Source organism: Cygnus olor, chromosome 1 (assembly GCF_009769625.2).
Source record: "Cygnus olor isolate bCygOlo1 chromosome 1, bCygOlo1.pri.v2, whole genome shotgun sequence".
Lineage (NCBI taxonomy): Eukaryota > Metazoa > Chordata > Aves > Anseriformes > Anatidae > Cygnus > Cygnus olor.
In genome coordinates this window covers 40,776,755-40,784,818 of record NC_049169.1, presented here as the reverse complement: position 1 = coordinate 40,784,818, position 8,064 = coordinate 40,776,755, and the positions used below count along the sequence as shown (strand labels likewise).

Here is an 8,064-nt window from a genome sequence, read left to right as displayed (position 1 = left end):
CATTTTAACTTCTGTGCTACCTGTGGGGTACTTGTACATCCATTTCTTCATTGATTTCAATACATCTCTACCCTTTCCTTTTTTTACCTAGTTTATCAGTCCACACTCTATCCCTATTTTCTTCACCTCTCTCTAGGGCTTCTTTGCTGTTACTTTTGGTTTACACCTTCTGTATCTATGAGCAATCCCTATAATGTAAGACAAGAGTCACGATTTAATCCCTGGAGAGTTAAAAATATTGAGAAATGAAAGGTGCTGAAGGTTTATTATGTCAAAAAGTGTGTAATCACATTTCTGCATTTGATTTTTTCCAAACCATGTCATTTCTCTTTGTCTTTTATTACAGTATCTCAAAGGTTACCTACACTCTATTTCTTTAGTTTGCTGTTACCCCTGCCTGAAAATATGTCCCCTAAGGGAAAATTTGCTCTCATTTCACAAAAGCAGAAGCAAGTGCACAACAGAAATCTGTGAGAGGTGTTCATTCAGCTCTACACAGGGATTTGTATGATTTGCCACGTGATAGTTCAGCAGAACTTTCTATGCTGTCTGTGGCACTGTTTATAAACCACAGCTTGCTTTCTGGGATGATGTACTTTCCTTTAGAAAGCAAGTAGTTCCTCAAAAAGTAAACATTACCCAGAAGAAATAACAACAGCTTCGTATCATATCCTTCATTGGCTAGCCATATAATTTGGAATTGTCATTCTGTAAGAGTTGACACAATTGCTTCTTGCAATCCAGTATTTTAAAAGGAATATTCAGGATTCACTGTTTTCATTGTGTACCAGTAAATCTAGTACTTCCGCACAGAATTTCATTGCGGTTTGAAACGGTACTGAGGAAAAGGCATCTCTTTGTGGCACTTGGGGAACCTTGGGCTTTTTGTTCTGTAAATAGTTCAGAGAGGGTGTTCTCATTTTCAGCGGCTGATGATAACTTCCATGGTGATTGTAACTAAGCCAGCTACCGCAGACAGAAGCAGAAGAGGAGCACTTGTATATCCCTTGTTGTAACTCAGTGCTCACACAGGGAGCACTGCCAGCAGATTTCAGGGGAGGGTAACCTTGGGCAGTGAGTACTCTGTAAAACTGTTGGGGTGAGCTGACCTGAAATCAGCCATGACCAGAAGCGAACAGCTATGGTCAGAAGGTCATGGCCTTTCCTGTGGCACAGGTCTGCAGTGCTGAGCAGGACCCGAGTCCTGTAAAACCGAGCCTTTGGTACGTGCCCAGTACTCTGAAGGGGTGTTCAAGCAGGTATTCAAGTAGACAGATCCATGTCCATACTACAGATCTTCGCATATTTCTGTTAGTATACAAGGGACTGAAAGCAGGTTAAATGCTAAATGGACCCCCTGTCACAAAGTTCTTGATCAGAACTAAGCAGACCAAGCTCCACGACCTACACATTTTCCTTAGCTAAAGCAATGTAGCTTTAGTTTATCTGTAGCCTGAATGCAGCGCAAGCACAAGGATGCGCACTGTGCTAAGGAGAACTGGGCCTGGATGTGAGTGCCAAACCCATTTGTTGGAACAGGCTGTTACAGAAATACTGACAGCCTTCTACAACAGCTTCAGGCCCCTCCAGGTACAAACCCATGCCCATGCTCGATCCCTGAGTGTCCTCATGGTCTCTGCCTGGAGATGGCCGCTGCTCGGAGCCTCTCCCTACAGCAAACATGCAAGGCAGTAATGCCAGCTGCAGGGGGAAAGACTCAAAAGTGAGCACAACTGATGAGGTCTGTGTACTCAAGGGAGAGATCTGATTCCCTGATATTTAACAGCTCCATGAGTAGGATACTCAACTAACATCTCGGGGAGACAGTTCAAACTCTTCTTCCTCTGATTTGGACCTGTGATTTGACCTCAAATCACTGTCCCCAGGAGGCTTGCCCTAGCTGCTGTGCTATAGGACAGTTTTCCCGGTGTCTCTTACCAAAGCTCTTCCAGTTTGGAAAAAACTTTGTGCATTCAATAACTGCAGCTGCGTGTTTCATACAGACATGTTTTAAAGGTTGAAAAAAGTTTCAAGATGTAATATTTTGAAAAATAATACAAGTTCGTGAGGAAAATCTGCACCTAAAATCTAATCTAATGCATTCTCAAATGCAAAATCTAATGCATTCTCAGGTGATTTGATTCCCATTAACACCCCAAAAATATCTGTTTGGCTTCCAGTCCAGTACTGAGACAATACTCAGCTGTGAGTTTTGGATGAAAAGGAGTTTCCCTCCAGCCTAGAGGTAAGTTTGAATCACTTTTGAGAGATTAGATCTGTCCCCACTCCTTGGTGCCTGCTGTTGTCTAGTTTAATACTTCTGGCTTCTGCACATCTTATTTCTTATGTGCATCGGTCCTCTGAAGGGGCAGCTGGGTCTCACCTCAGCATGTCTCGAGGTGGCAGGCTGCAGAAAGACGAGGCCAGCCTTCTTCTTGTGAATCTAACCCTTCCTGTGTCATTTGTTTACAGGTGGCTGCCACTCCTGATTGCACAAAGGGAACATCTGCATGAAATGTAATCGGTGTTGCAATAAATACTGAACAATTGTTCACTTTTATGAAATGCCTTCTGTGTATTTCTTTATGTTACCAAACATAGGACACACCAGGAAAAAAAAAAAAAAAAAAAAGGAACAAAAAATTATCAACTAGTATATTCTTAAAATCTGAGGGCTATGAGGGGCTACAGGTAGTTTTATGTTAGAATAATCACATTACATCATTACATTTCTCCCTAATTGTCACACAGACTGTGCTGTGCAACCTTTTGCTTGGATCCTTTTTTTAAATTTTTTTTTTCAGCTTCTAGCTATTGTAAATTGCATGTTGTAAGAAGTCCCACCTCCCCAAACTCAACATGCTGGGGAATAGAGTATCCCTAACTTCTCTGCGTAAGTCCTCTTGGTCTTGCAGATGGGATTTTTATTTATTTATTTATTTATTTTACCACAGAGACATCTGCTTTTGGGGACTGAGATTTCACTGGAATGTACTTAAAAAAACCACTAATGTGACACTGTACAGTGAGGAATAGGACCCCTTATCTTTTGCTTGTTTTGTGGCTTGCATTGTGGATATTAGGCAGATCCATCGCTCTTTCTGTTGCCATCTCCATTATTTAGAAAGCTATGTTTGCACTGCAAACTAGACAAATAGATGTGAGAATTAAGTAAAATGTAGAGAATAAACGTTAGAATATCTGGTGATATACGTTTAGCAAACAGCTCTTATGCCATCACACTGTGTGTCTGGCCATCCTATTTGCCCGTAATAACGTTGGAAATCATTGGCTCATTCCAGCCAAGAGGAGGTGAAAGTCTCAAAGACAATGTTAAAGGTCTTTTCCAACCTAAATGACTCTGTGATTCTGTGAAGTTTCCATAAGTTTAGTGCAGATTGTGGATGTTTTCTGCAAGCACGTTAGGAGATGCTGTTACTACACACATGGGGGAGAAACCCCAGAGGGGGGTCAGTCGGGTGAAGGGGCACCGCAGGAAAACAGACTCGGGAGGTCTCTGGGAGGCAAGCTACGACCAGGGGGCTGGGGCTCCTGCTGCCTCTGCCCGACCACAGCGGGGAGGCCTGACCCGACGCCCGCAGCTCGGCCCTCTCAGCCCGGTCAGGGCTTTGCGGGGCGGCCACGTTGGGGCCTCCCCTCAGCGCGGGGCGGGCGCCAACCGCCAGCACCAACGCCTGGGGGGGAGGGGGGGGCGGGGGGAGGGGAAGGAGGGGGAGGGCGCGCGCGCGCGTTGCCAGGAGACGGCGGCGCGCGGCGGGAGGGGGAGGTGCCGCTGCCCGTTACGTGGTGACGTGCGGTGTATATGAGCGCGAGCGGCGGGAGCGCGGGCCCTTTCCCCGCCAGCCGCCTCCGCGCGCCGCCGCCTCGCTGCTGCCGCCGCTGCTGCCGCCGCTGCTGCCGCTCCCCGCCCGCACGGCACGGCCCGGCCCGGCCCGCGCAGGTACCGGGCGGGGGGGAGGGCACCATGAGGACGAGGAGGAGAGGAGGAAGAGGAGGACGGCAGGACGCGGGGGGGGGCCGCGCATGGCGGCGGGGGCCGCCGCCCGGCCTGGCGCTGCGGGCCTGCCTCCGCGCCGCGGTGGCCGCCGCCGCCGGGGGGCCGGGGCCGCGCCAGAGCCGGGAGCCGCCTCAGGCAGCGCGCCGCCGGCCCGCCCGGCCCCGGCACGGGGCGCTCGGAGCCGCCCCGCTCCCTCCCCGGGGCTCCGCGGCCCCGTCAGGCGGCGCGGGGGGAACGCGGCGGGCTAACGCCGCTCGGCCCCGGCGTGGTGCGGTGCTGCCCCCACGCCTAGCTTGTTAGTAGCTTGTTAGTAGCTTGTTAGTAGCTTGTTAGTAGCTTGTTAGTAGCTTGTTAGTAGCTTGTTAGTAGCTTGTTAGTAGCTTGTTAGTAGCTTGTTAGTAGCTTGTTAGTAGCTTGTTAGTAGCTTGTTAGTAGCTTGTTAGTAGCTTGTTAGTAGCTTGTTAGTAGCTTGTTAGTAGCTTGTTAGTAGCTTGTTAGTAGCTTGTTAGTAGCTTGTTAGTAGCTTGTTAGTAGCTTGTTAGTAGCTTGTTAGTAGCTTGTTAGTAGCTTGTTAGTAGCTTGTTAGTAGCTTGTTAGTAGCTTGTTAGTAGCTTGTTAGTAGCTTGTTAGTAGCTTGTTAGTAGCTTGTTAGTAGCTTGTTAGTAGCTTGTTAGTAGCTTGTTAGTAGCTTGTTAGTAGCTTGTTAGTAGCTTGTTAGTAGCTTGTTAGTAGCTTGTTAGTAGCTTGTTAGTAGCTTGTTAGTAGCTTGTTAGTAGCTTGTTAGTAGCTTGTTAGTAGCTTGTTAGTAGCTTGTTAGTAGCTTGTTAGTAGCTTGTTAGTAGCTTGTTAGTAGCTTGTTAGTAGCTTGTTAGTAGCTTGTTAGTAGCTTGTTAGTAGCTTGTTAGTAGCTTGTTAGTAGCTTGTTAGTAGCTTGTTAGTAGCTTGTTAGTAGCTTGTTAGTAGCTTGTTAGTAGCTTGTTAGTAGCTTGTTAGTAGCTTGTTAGTAGCTGTTAGTAGCTTGTTAGTAGCTTGTTAGTAGCTTGTTAGTAGCTTGTTAGTAGCTTGTTAGTAGCTTGTTAGTAGCTTGTTAGTAGCTTGTTAGTAGCTTGTTAGTAGCTTGTTAGTAGCTTGTTAGTAGCTTGTTAGTAGCTTGTTAGTAGCTTGTTAGTAGCTTGTTAGTAGCTTGTTAGTAGCTTGTTAGTAGCTTGTTAGTAGCTTGTTAGTAGCTTGTTAGTAGCTTGTTAGTAGCTTGTTAGTAGCTTGTTAGTAGCTTGTTAGTAGCTTGTTAGTAGCTTGTTAGTAGCTTGTTAGTAGCTTGTTAGTAGCTTGTTAGTAGCTTGTTAGTAGCTTGTTAGTAGCTTGTTAGTAGCTTGTTAGTAGCTTGTTAGTAGCTTGTTAGTAGCTTGTTAGTGTCTTAAAGGATGAGAAGAATACTGTGACTGATTCTGAACGAGCTGGATAGCTGTTAGCTGATAGTCCCTTGTAAGTCTTCTAACTCTCCTGGCTTTTAGGGCAAGATAAAATTTGAGGTTTATATGCTTTGAAATATGGGTGCTGTAGGTGCCTCTGTACCAGACAAAGGTTTAGGCTACTGGGGCTTTAGGTACCTGGAACATCCAGTACAAGCGCTTAGAGCAGGCTGCTGACACTGGAATTTCTGTTTGCGTGGTCTGCGTACTGCTGTGCAAGAGGTCCATGCTAGCCATGTCCCTTCCTGCATTTTGTGACAGGTCTTGTATATTATGTGTTCTGTTTTCTGGTGATTTGTTTGTTTATTTGTGCATTTGCAGAACGAGGGTCTTATCCACAGGCGGTAGATCTGGTGCCTTTTAGAGCCCCTGTTCCTCTCCTAACATTTATAGGACAGTGAAGTGCTGCGTCTATGCAGTCAGCCCAGCATTAAAGGAAGTGCCCAAAGCGATGGATTTGCTGTAGTGGTGCGCGTCTAACCTGTGCCTTGCTCAGAGAGTGCTCCTGGGAGCAGATGGGAGCTGTTATGGTGATCACCTTACCAAGCAACCTGAAATGGATGCTGTGCTTTTTCTCAGCTTCTTGCACACGTGCTCTACTAGTTATGCACAAGTGAAACCGAAAGCAAGGCGTTGTAGGTGTGTATTTTATGAAGCCTTTAAAGACTTTTTACAGCACTGAGACTGGAATCTTCCAGGCTGACACCATTTTCCTTAATGGAATGACAGAACTGCAGATCTTCAGCTAAACTTTGGCTTACCCTACTGTCAGTTGTGTTGGTGTAAATCTGTTCAACCGCTTAGCTCCCAAAAGTTGAAGCAGTTGTAACAAGGAGAACTTAATTCAGTGTGGCAGAGATCGTATCCCTTCAGGGGAGTGAAATGGCTTGAGGATTTGAATTTCAGTAGTGAAAAATCTCAGGGGAAGCGAGACAAGCATCTATTTGAATTCTTGATGAAAACACTTGGTGAAAGCCCATTTGTTCCAGTAGGCCAACAGGTATAATAACCGTGTGTATTGCATTTGTTTGTTTCTGCTAGTATGGCTGTAACCCCATTCATCTTGACTCTTCTGACACAGCTGCAACCATTGTGCATCTCAGACTGACTGTCAGAGGTCTGGTTCTTCTTTCTTCGGGAAATTTGGACAGATTGCAGAAAATGGAGATGTAGTGTTTTTTAAGCACAAGTTTGTTTACCTGCATTTCCATATACACTCCTTGGAACTTCAACCTTGTCTTTTCTTTCCTTCCATGAATTGTTATCACTTTTGTATTTGTCTGGTACCAGCAGGCACTTGTAGAGAAGATACTACTTTGCAGACAGAAACAAGGCTCCTTGGTGCCAGTTGCGTTTTACTACAACTGTGGGGTCTCCTGAGAGCTGCTGGCTGGGTGGCTGCCTTCCACCCAACTTCCCATTAGGAAACTGGTTAGTAAATAACACGGCAGGGCGGTCCTGTACAGGTGGTGTTTAATCTGAGGATTGGTTGTGTGATGATTAGCCTAATGTTTATGGGTCAGTTTTCATTGGTAAATTACTTTGAGTGCAAAAGTGATTATAATAAAGTTAATTTAATCTGTCTGATCCTCGCTCTGCTCAGAGGTTAGTGCAGTTCCTCATCACCTAACTTTGTTAAAGTGGAGAGTAGTTCTTGTGTCTTGTGGACTTGTCTAGAAAGCCAGATGTGCCTGGAAGGTGTCAACAAAAGTTGTTTGGGGGATTTGTTTGACCTTCTGAAAAATCAAGCTATTGTAAAAACAATGCGTAATTATTTTTGAGAACTTCCTAAACTCAACAAAACTAATGCAAAGGGAAAATTTAATTATCAGTATGGCTTTATGAATTTAGCGAAAGATTGCAGATGTTGCAGGCTAAAATTTTAGCTCCATTCAACTGAAAAAAATACCCTCAAACCTTTGCTAACTTGCATTTGAAAAGTTATATGTAGTTTTATTTCTGTTCATTTTTATTCATGTTAAGATATGAATAGTTTGAGCAACTTAAAGCAATTTCTTCTCCCTAAAGCTTAAACTTTTAAAATAATTTTCATATTGGCTATTTGTAATCTGTGCCTTAACTGCTGTCAGAGGCTAGGATGGTGATCTTGCCTAGAGGAAAAGATGAAGAACTGTTTAGATCATAGTATTGGGGAAATACAGGATGCATTTAGGGGGCTTAATGTGCCTATACACAGAAATAACTTAGAATGGTGATGTTCCAGATTAACTTGCAGTGACAAATAGGCAGTTGCACATCTGCTGTTTCACCTGGTCTTTGACTCTCAGATGAAATATGGCCAGCTTTCCTTAGTAGCTTTTCATGATCAAAATGTAAACCAAACTTTCTAGATACGAAAACTTCAATTTGTAGCTGTAGCTACGAAGCATTCAGCTGCTGACTTAACATCTTTCACTTAAACAGTCAGATGCTAGCATTAGTCTCATTTTTAAGTGCTGGAAATTTGTACTGAGCAGGTACTGGAAGTCTGGCGCGGAGCTAAGACCCAGGCAGGAATCACAAAGACTTGTTGTTGTTTCTGACTACCTGTGGTAAGATCAGTGCAGCCCACTGCTT

General features: G+C 44.9%; 1 protein-coding gene across 5 annotated transcripts in view; it reads left to right on the top strand.

Moving 5' to 3' along the window:
* The first annotated feature begins 3,758 nt into the window (after positions 1-3,758).
* The window catches only part of NAP1L1 (nucleosome assembly protein 1 like 1), a 30,728-nt gene continuing 26,422 nt past the window's right edge, over positions 3,759-8,064 (top strand). The window contains exon 1 of one of the 5 annotated variants that reach the window (XM_040553755.1): positions 3,759-3,961. The gene's annotated coding sequence lies outside the window, so the exon portion shown is untranslated. Of the gene's footprint in view, positions 3,962-5,374; positions 5,501-6,125; positions 6,488-8,064 lie in introns of those variants that run through there. The other 4 variants (XM_040553725.1, XM_040553751.1, XM_040553747.1 and 1 more) reach the window with 4 other exon arrangements.